This window comes from Somniosus microcephalus, unplaced genomic scaffold (genome assembly GCF_052327205.1).
Source record: "Somniosus microcephalus isolate GS21.2 unplaced genomic scaffold, FLI_Smic_1.0 unresolved_chr4, whole genome shotgun sequence".
Classification (NCBI taxonomy): Eukaryota; Metazoa; Chordata; class Chondrichthyes; order Squaliformes; family Somniosidae; genus Somniosus; species Somniosus microcephalus.
In genome coordinates, this window is record NW_028225182.1 from 4593204 (window position 1) to 4601933 (window position 8730).

The following is an 8730-nucleotide window of genomic DNA, read 5'->3' on the forward strand; positions in this document are numbered from 1 at the left end:
TGCCTCAAACTAATATGGCACCTCAAACTAATACAGCACCTCAAACTAATACAGCACTTCAAACTAATACAGCACCTCAAACTAATACAGACCCTCAAACTAATACAGCACCTCAAACTAGTACAGCAATGCAAACTAATACAGACCCTCAAACTAATACAGCACCTCAAACTAAAAGATCACCTCAATCTAATACAGCACCTCAAAATAATACAGCACCTCAAACTAATACAGCCCCTCCAACTAATACGGCACCTCAAACTAATACAGCACCTCAAACTAAAAGAGCACCTCAAATTAATACAGCACCTCAAACCAATACAGCGCCTGCAAACTAATACAGCACCTCAAAGTAATACCGCACCTCAAACTACTCACAGAATCACAGAAACCTCACAGTGCAGATAGAGGCCATTTCGGCCCATCGAGCCTGCACCGACACATATCCCACCCGATCCCCGCAACCCCTACACCAACACATATCCCACCCTATCCCCGTAACCCCACATATTTAATCCCCCTAACACTAAGGGTCAATTTTTATCATAGCCAATCAACCTAACCCACACATCTTTGGACTGTGGGAGGAAACCGGAGAAAACCCACGCAAACACGGGGAGAATGTGCAAACTCCACACAGACAGTCACCTGAGGCCGGATTCGAACCCGGGTCCCTAGCGCTGTGTGGCAACAGTGCTAACCACTATGCCACCGTGCTGCAATACAGCACCTCACTCTAATACAGCACCTCAATCTAATACAGCATCTCAAACTAATAAAGCACCTCAAAGTAATACAGCACCTCAAACTAATACAGTGGGTCAAACTAATAAAGCACCTCAAATTAGTACAGCATCTCAAACTAATACAGCACCTCAGACTAATACAGCGCCTCAAACTAATACAGCACCTTAAACTAATACAGCACCTCAAACTAATACAGCACAAACTAATACGGCACCTCAAACTAATACAGCACCTCAAACTAATACAGCACCTCAAACTAATACGTCACCTCAAACTAATACAGTACCTCAAACTAATACAGCACCTCAAACTAATACAGCACCTCAAACTAATACAGCAGCTCAAACTAAGACAGAACCTCAAACTAATACAGCACCTCAAACTAATACAGCACCTCAAACCTAATCAAAAATAAAGAATGTCAGAAGTGGGATCTGAACCCACACCTCCAGGGGAGACCGCTCGACCATCCTGACTTCTAAACGTTATGTCGGGGCACCTGCAACTTGATTCTGAACGAATATCTGTGATCGTGTCTTGTCCGCTTATTTAACTGATGCCATCAGGCTCTTCTCTCCCTGACTCTGGGGAAACAGTGAGACAGAATTTCGAGCAAGCGTCTGGTTATTGTGAAACAGCAAAGAAAATATTAAATCTGGATTTATCCAAAAAAGTTGTGACCCGACCTGATTTGAACACACAGCTAACGTTGTGCCATGAGGTCGACAACAACAAGCGGGGATGTTTATATATATAAACGTTCCTCAATAAAAGGGCTTTAAAATCCCACTCCCACTCGGTGTCAGACAGCTGCAGAAGCAGCGCTTACCTGTCAGTCACCGGACGTCTTTTGTTAAACTGTGGTCTTTTTTTCACAGGAAAGCATAATTAATTATCCGATTATTATCTTTTGCACAACTAAAGGAATGCTAACGGAGCGAGAATCGATTCTTCAATCATTTGTTCTGTGCTTTGCATGTTAACTGTTACCCATATCTCATTTTACAGACTGTGCTTTAGGAACCTGGTTTAAAATGTTCATTGCTGATGACACCAGGAATCTGGGCCAACTTTTGTCAAATTGAACAGGACCGGTTATATCTACCGTGCACAGAAAATAGAATCAGCAGTGAATATCAACTCCAATGGTGCTGACTTTCAGATTTAACGCAGTCAGATTTGCAATCAAGTGAAATAATTTCACAGTGAAAAGATTGTAAGTGTTACTCGCATTTGTGCCTTTAATTAAAGTTTGTGGCGTCTGACTCCCGTTCATGTCTCTTCTTCCTCCGTTGAATAAAACAGGAGGGGCTGGACGTTGACCAGACTGCACTGCCCCTGATGTCTGTGAGCTCATCCTTTATATTGAGTGGTTTCTCGCCCTTTGATCGGCTGCAGTGTGGCGGTTACCGTGTCCGCCTCACACGCGATGGATCACTCGGTGAATCAGTTTACTCTCACTCAAAGTTATCTATTTAGTGAAGTGAAATAAGAGCAATTGAAGAGTAAGTGAGCAGTCACTGCAGCCCTTTTGGTTAGAGAATGAACTCGGAAGCAAGCTTAAACATAACGCTCACGCCCGGGATCGAATCGTGAACCTACTGCGTGCAAAGCGAACGTGATAACCACTACACAAAAGGAACCGCTGGCTAAGGACCTTTAACAGAGAGGAACTGACCAGTGAAGCAACTCTCTGCTGATTGGTTCACCTTAAACAGCATCACTCATGTGAAGGATGAGCTCACTAATATCAGGCGCAGTGCAGTCTGGTTAATGTCAAAACCCTCCTTTCTTATTAAACAGAGGAAGAAGAGACATGAACCGGAGTCAGACGGCACAAAATTTAATTAAAGGCACAAATACGATTAACAATTACTAACAATCGTTTCACTGATAAAATCTTTCACTTGACGTAAAAGCTGACTACGTTGAATCTGAAAATGAGCACCGTGGGATATTTTGTTCACTACTGATTCTATTCTCTGTGATCACCTGTGCAGCAGTGTCCGTAGGGTAGTGGTTATCACACGCGGAAAATCCCCGGTTCGAGCGCAAGTAAACACAATACATTCGCAAAAATGTTATTCTGTTCAGTGAATAGTCCTGTTAATTTTAGCAAAAGTTGCCCCAGATTTATGCTTTGATAATCAATTAATATTTTAAACGAGATTCCTATAATGCAATGTGTAAAATGAGATATGGTTAACAGTTGATTACTTACAAAGGGCAAAATGCGTTATTGAAGTGTCTATCGCCTTTCTTTCATTCTGTAAATTATGGTAATCGGTTATTTAATGGTGATTGCAAAAGATTCAACTGCAGTTTGAATAGTGGCCGGCGACACGAGCGCTCGTTTGGGATTTGGGGCTTTATGTATTCAAACAACCGAAGCGAAAAATCGATCCCCGAGAACGCCGGTTCAAATCTAGCCAGGTGAGGAGCTAACCATTGCAAAACCATTTTGTGTGTGTGGCTATTCTTGATGACCAGAGCACTGGAGACCGAGACAGTGACTTTGCCTTTTCGACCTGTCTTCTGAAGCGCCGCCCGGGCCCACTGCTACAGTTAATGAGCTGTTAGGATGTTAATGTATCCGAGCTGCAGGAGGGCGCTCCAGGCGCAGCAGAGGAGTCTCTGCATTAGTTCTCCGTGGAAACGGTAATTTCCCCTTCGCTCTTCCTCCTCTCTATATCCCTGTGCTTTTATGTCTCTATTTCTCCCCCGGCTCAGTTTCCGGAATCATAACACGGTGTGGGGCATTTTTGGAGACGCGTTTTCTTTGTTTCTTATTCAATGGACACTCAGGCAGACCGATTGAAACTGCACTTTGAATCCCGTCGCTGACCCTGTGTTTTCCTATTAATCTGTGTTGTTTTGCTTCCACATTCTCAATGAGAAAGTCCCCAGCCTCAATTTTTAAATAAAATAAGGCCCACCTCGTCAAATTGCGACACGCGCGGCGGAGATTCCCTAAATCAGCGCCAACTTTCCCCAAATCCTCCTTACAGTACCGCAACCCAAACTGTGTCCTATATGGGAAATACCATTGAGAATTACTTCACTCATTGTAACGCTGCCATTTGAATGGCATAATTCGCCTGTCCATAGGAAGAGGAGAAGGCCATTCAGCCCCTCGAGCCTGTTGCGCCATTCAATTAAATCAGAGCTGATCTGTATCTTCACTCCATCTACCCGCTTTGTTTCCGTAACCCTGAATACCCTTACCCAACAAAAATCTATCGACAGTACCGGCAATCTTCAGCCGGAAGCCATCACCTCTCCCGGATCCAGACAGAAACGGTTTCTTACTGACTGCCACCCTGCAGATTCATGGATTACATTTCTGAACTTCAGCGATTCGGAGATTCCAGTGTTTAAAAGTGAACATAAGATGAAATGGGTCTCACTGTGGATCAGTTTTCTCTCACTCGAAGTTATCTATTCAGTGAAGTGAAATAAAGAACAATTAAAGAACAAGGGAGAAGCCGTTGTGGCCCTTTTGACAGGAGGATAAATTCTCCTCTGGTTGCTCGCCAAACCTCGAACGTGACAACCGCTACACTGCGGACACCCCGGCTCTATAGCAGCAGCAGAGGGGACCTGACTCAGTGAACTCCCTCTGTGCTGATCGGCAATGTGTTGCCTCACTTTAAACAACTTCTGTCCCACACTGAAAGCTCTCAGTCCTTCTTCTCCGCTGCCCTTTACAAAAAATGTCACTGATTCCCCCCGCACACCCCTAACGTGTTCTCTTCCACACCCACACAGTGGGGCCGCTCAGCCTCCCCTGCCTGATCACGATCAGCCATGTCACCCAGTTTGTAATATTAAACCCATAACAAGCGCCCCGCAAAGAGAGTCTGTAACCTAAATCTGTAACAGAAAGTACTGGGTTTATTAACGGTGATGGAAGCAATTATAACTCGTCTCACAGACTAGAATTACTTATTTAAAGTGAACTGTAGCCAAATCTTTTGTCACGCTGAATTCCTTGATTAAGAATCATAACCGGGTGAGTTCCAGTCGACCACCAAGGACCAGCAATGATTCTTGTCAACCTGAATATGATTGGGAGCTGTCCAGTCCTCGTGTCGCAACGGCAGTGCGCCTGATCCCGAGGCTGCGTGTTCAAATGACGTCGGGGACATGGTTGCTTTGCAGCTCATATGAGTCTGGATAATTAATATATTAATGGTTATCTCACAACAATGAGAACTTGAATTAAATGTATTTTATTAGATTGGTTTCTGGGATGTAGGTCTCGCTGGCAAGGCCAGCATTTATTGCCCATCCCTGAGGTGCTGGTCAGCCACTGTAGTCGCCTTTCACCACTTACAGAACTACATCATAGAATCAGGGAATGGATACAGAATAGAAAGAGGCCATTCGGCCCGTCCAGCCCGCGCCGGCTCTCTGCAAGAGCCCTTCAGCTAGTCCCACTCCCCCGCCGTTTCCCCGTAGGCCTGCACACTTTATTCCTTCAGTTACTTATCCAATATTTACATGTATCGGTATTATTTATTCATTTATTTGGGTGAAGCTGTCTCATTCAAAAATATGTTCTGGCTATTTATTTCTGTCTTGCTTTTAAATTACACGCAAATGACTTTAAGCAGAACACCGATACACACAAAGGCATTGATCAATAACACACAGATACATTCACATTTATTCATCACCAGCGCAATGATACACCCAAAATCCATTTAGAAGAATCACAGTTTTAAACACAGATATTTATATATTAATATCCTGAAGTATGTTATAAAAATAAAGAAAATAAATGTACAACTGACTCCAGTATTTTTACATGTATGTGTAACCTTTAGGTCGATGACCTTTCACCATGAATTCTCTATGTACATATATAGAACTGGAAGATGCCAGCACGCCGTGTGAGATTACATTTGATTTGTGGCTCTTGTACAGCCGGCATGATGGAAATAGAAGAGGTTCGAGCACTTTAATGAGGTTTCCAATGAAGATAGATGCACCCCAATAAATGGCAAAATATTTCAGATATAATGTAAATAGATCTATAAGCCGCAGAGTCATGAAATTCTTTACATGTAAACACGCGAAATTAATTTGTATCCAATACAGATTGACTCATTCTAATTACGATTATTGCGTCACTTTACTTCAGTGTTCCCTGGCAGTCTCATGATTAGAATTCGGCACTCTTACTGCCTGGGTTCAATTCCCGGTCAGGGAAGACATTTTTATAACAGTTTTTTATTAAATTAAACTAATTTTGTTTCAACTCTAACACGCATCTAACCTGGAAAATTGTCTTAATTATTATGAATTAACCGATAATCTTAATTTACAGATTGACATAAATGCTAAAGATACTTCACTAACATATATTGTGCTTTCTATGTGATGAACTGTTATGCATATCTTATTTTACACCATGGCCCGGATTTTACGGTGCTTCCTACAGCGAATGCACAGCATAGGCTATTGTACACCTTCAGAACGACTACACAAGTGCCAGGTATCCGCACGCCCAGAATTTGCTGTCTGTCAAGTTTCGCTTGGACAGATCCAGTGCATCCGCTACAACATCACTTTTGCTTTCACAGAGTTGGGCTAACTACTGTCCAGCGAATGCACAGGAAACCCTTACACCTGATAATAGCAGGCATAAGGCTTTCTTTTACCATCGTAAGGGTTAAAATCAATATAAAAATATATTTTTAAAGTGATATAAACATACACTTACATTTAAAATTCGTTTAAGTAAATTTTGTTACGATTTAAAATGTTACATTTATATTTCAAAACATTCAATTTGAATTTAAATCATAGATTGATAGAATCACAGATGATACGGCACAGAAGGAGGCCATTCAGCCCATTGAGTCTGCACTGGCACTTTGAAAGAGCTCTTCAAATAGTCCCACTCCACTGCTTTTCCCCATAGTCCTGCAAATTTCTCCTTTACAATTATTTATTCAATTCACTTTGGAAAGTTACTATTGTGTCTGCTCCACCGCCCTTTCAGGCAGCGCATTCCCGATCACAACAACTGGCTGTGGTAAAAAAAAACTCATCTCCCCTCTGGTACTTTTGCCGGTTAGGTTCAATTAGTCTCCTCCAGTTACCGACCCTCCTGCACTGGATACAGATTCTCCTTATTTACTCTTATCAAAACATCTTGTAAATTTAGAAACCTCGATTAAATTTCCTCTTAACCTTCTGCAGGAAACAATTCCAGCTTCTCAGTCTCTCAACATAACTGAAGTCAACTCATCCCTGGGACCATTCGCTCTTTGTGCTTGTCTCTCTTTCTTTGCCTCTATCTGTCTCTCTCTTTGTCTCTGCCTCTCTCTTTGTCCCTGTCTCTCTCTCTGTCTGTCTGTCCCTTCTGTCTCTTTCTCTCTCTATTCACAGGTCCATTCTAGTTCTGATCAAACACTGCAGTTTTCAGTTCCTCGTTGGTATAATGGTGAGTATCCTCGCCTGTCACGTGAGCGACTGGGGTTCACATCCCCGACGAAGAGGATTTTTTTTTAACAACCCCAATTTTAAACTTCTTCCCAGCTCCTTGAAATGCTCCTTTGAAAAGTTCAATTGAAATAATTTTAAAAGATTTACTGGCTTATGAAGAACTGTATAAAAACTTCCTGCACCTGTTCCTCGTTGTAATCGTGCTCGCCCTCTATTTCCCTCTCACTGTTCTGTGGGACAGAGAGGAGTCATAACGTCACAGAATGAGACCATTGAATGCTTAATTAAATTCATTTATTTTGAACATGTGACCATTTATTCTTACTTCCGTGGTGTGAAATGTTATTTATTTGGAGATTTCTATTATGCTTATGGGATTCCGTACATAAAGCATCATTGGAATCCCCCCGTTAGATTGGTTGGCCTGGCCAACGTGAATCCAGGGATGCTGCCGAACCGTGAGCGCCAATGGTATCGCCAGCAGGCCCAAGACCGCAAGTGTGCGAAACTCCGGAGACACCAGTGAATTGGGATTTGTTTCTCGGTTCGGAGGCGCAAGCCGGAGCCAAACCTCCGATCGCAATTTCAAGGCCCATCGTATTTTAGGAGGCTGGTTTAAAATGTTCATTACTTACGACATCAGGAATCTGGGGCAAATTTTGTTCAACATAAACGGACCGGTTATTGCGCAGAATAAAAATGTTCCACTCGAACATATCCACCCGGGCTCGATTTGCGAACTGTTCATGTAGGAGGCGAACATGATAGTCGCTGCACTACGGAAACCGGAGCGTTAGTGTCCACGGAAAAGCGAATCAGCAGCGAACATAAAATCTCATGGTGATCATTTTCAGATTCAATGCAGTCAGCCATTAAATAAAGTGAAATAATTTTACGGTGAAAAGATTTGGAAGTGTTACTTGTATCTGCGCCTTTAATTAAAGTTTGTGGCGTCTGACTCCCGCTCATGTCTCTGAATAAGAAAGGAGGGGCTTGACGTTGACCAGACTGCACTGTGCCTGAGGTTTGTGAGCTCATCCTTTATATTGAGCGGTTTCTCATCCTTTGATCGGCGTTAGCATCAGCTCAGCGGTAACTTCACAGCCTTAACTTAATTGTAAGCTCGAATCCTCTCTCACCACGGATGTTGTATGGTGATTTTATAGTCATATTCAACCCCCTTCTTCTACACCGAAACAAATTGTAGCCGTGATTTTAAACCTATGCTGCGTGATTCATAGCGATCACCTTTAAATGATTCAGAAAACCAGTCCTTTCACCTCCGCAACACGATTTCGATTCCTGGTCAGGAAAGTGACTTTTATAACACAGTTCTTAAATCACAACCTGATGAAATTGACTACATTCAGCTGATTTGAAAAAAGTATAATTGTATAAATTACCATTACTTACCCCATAACTTTCATTTGCAGAACGAAAGAATTAATAGCTTTGCACCATTAAAAATTATTCTGTGTGTCTATTCTTCCTACCAAAGTGAATAACCTCACATTTCCCTCCATTATA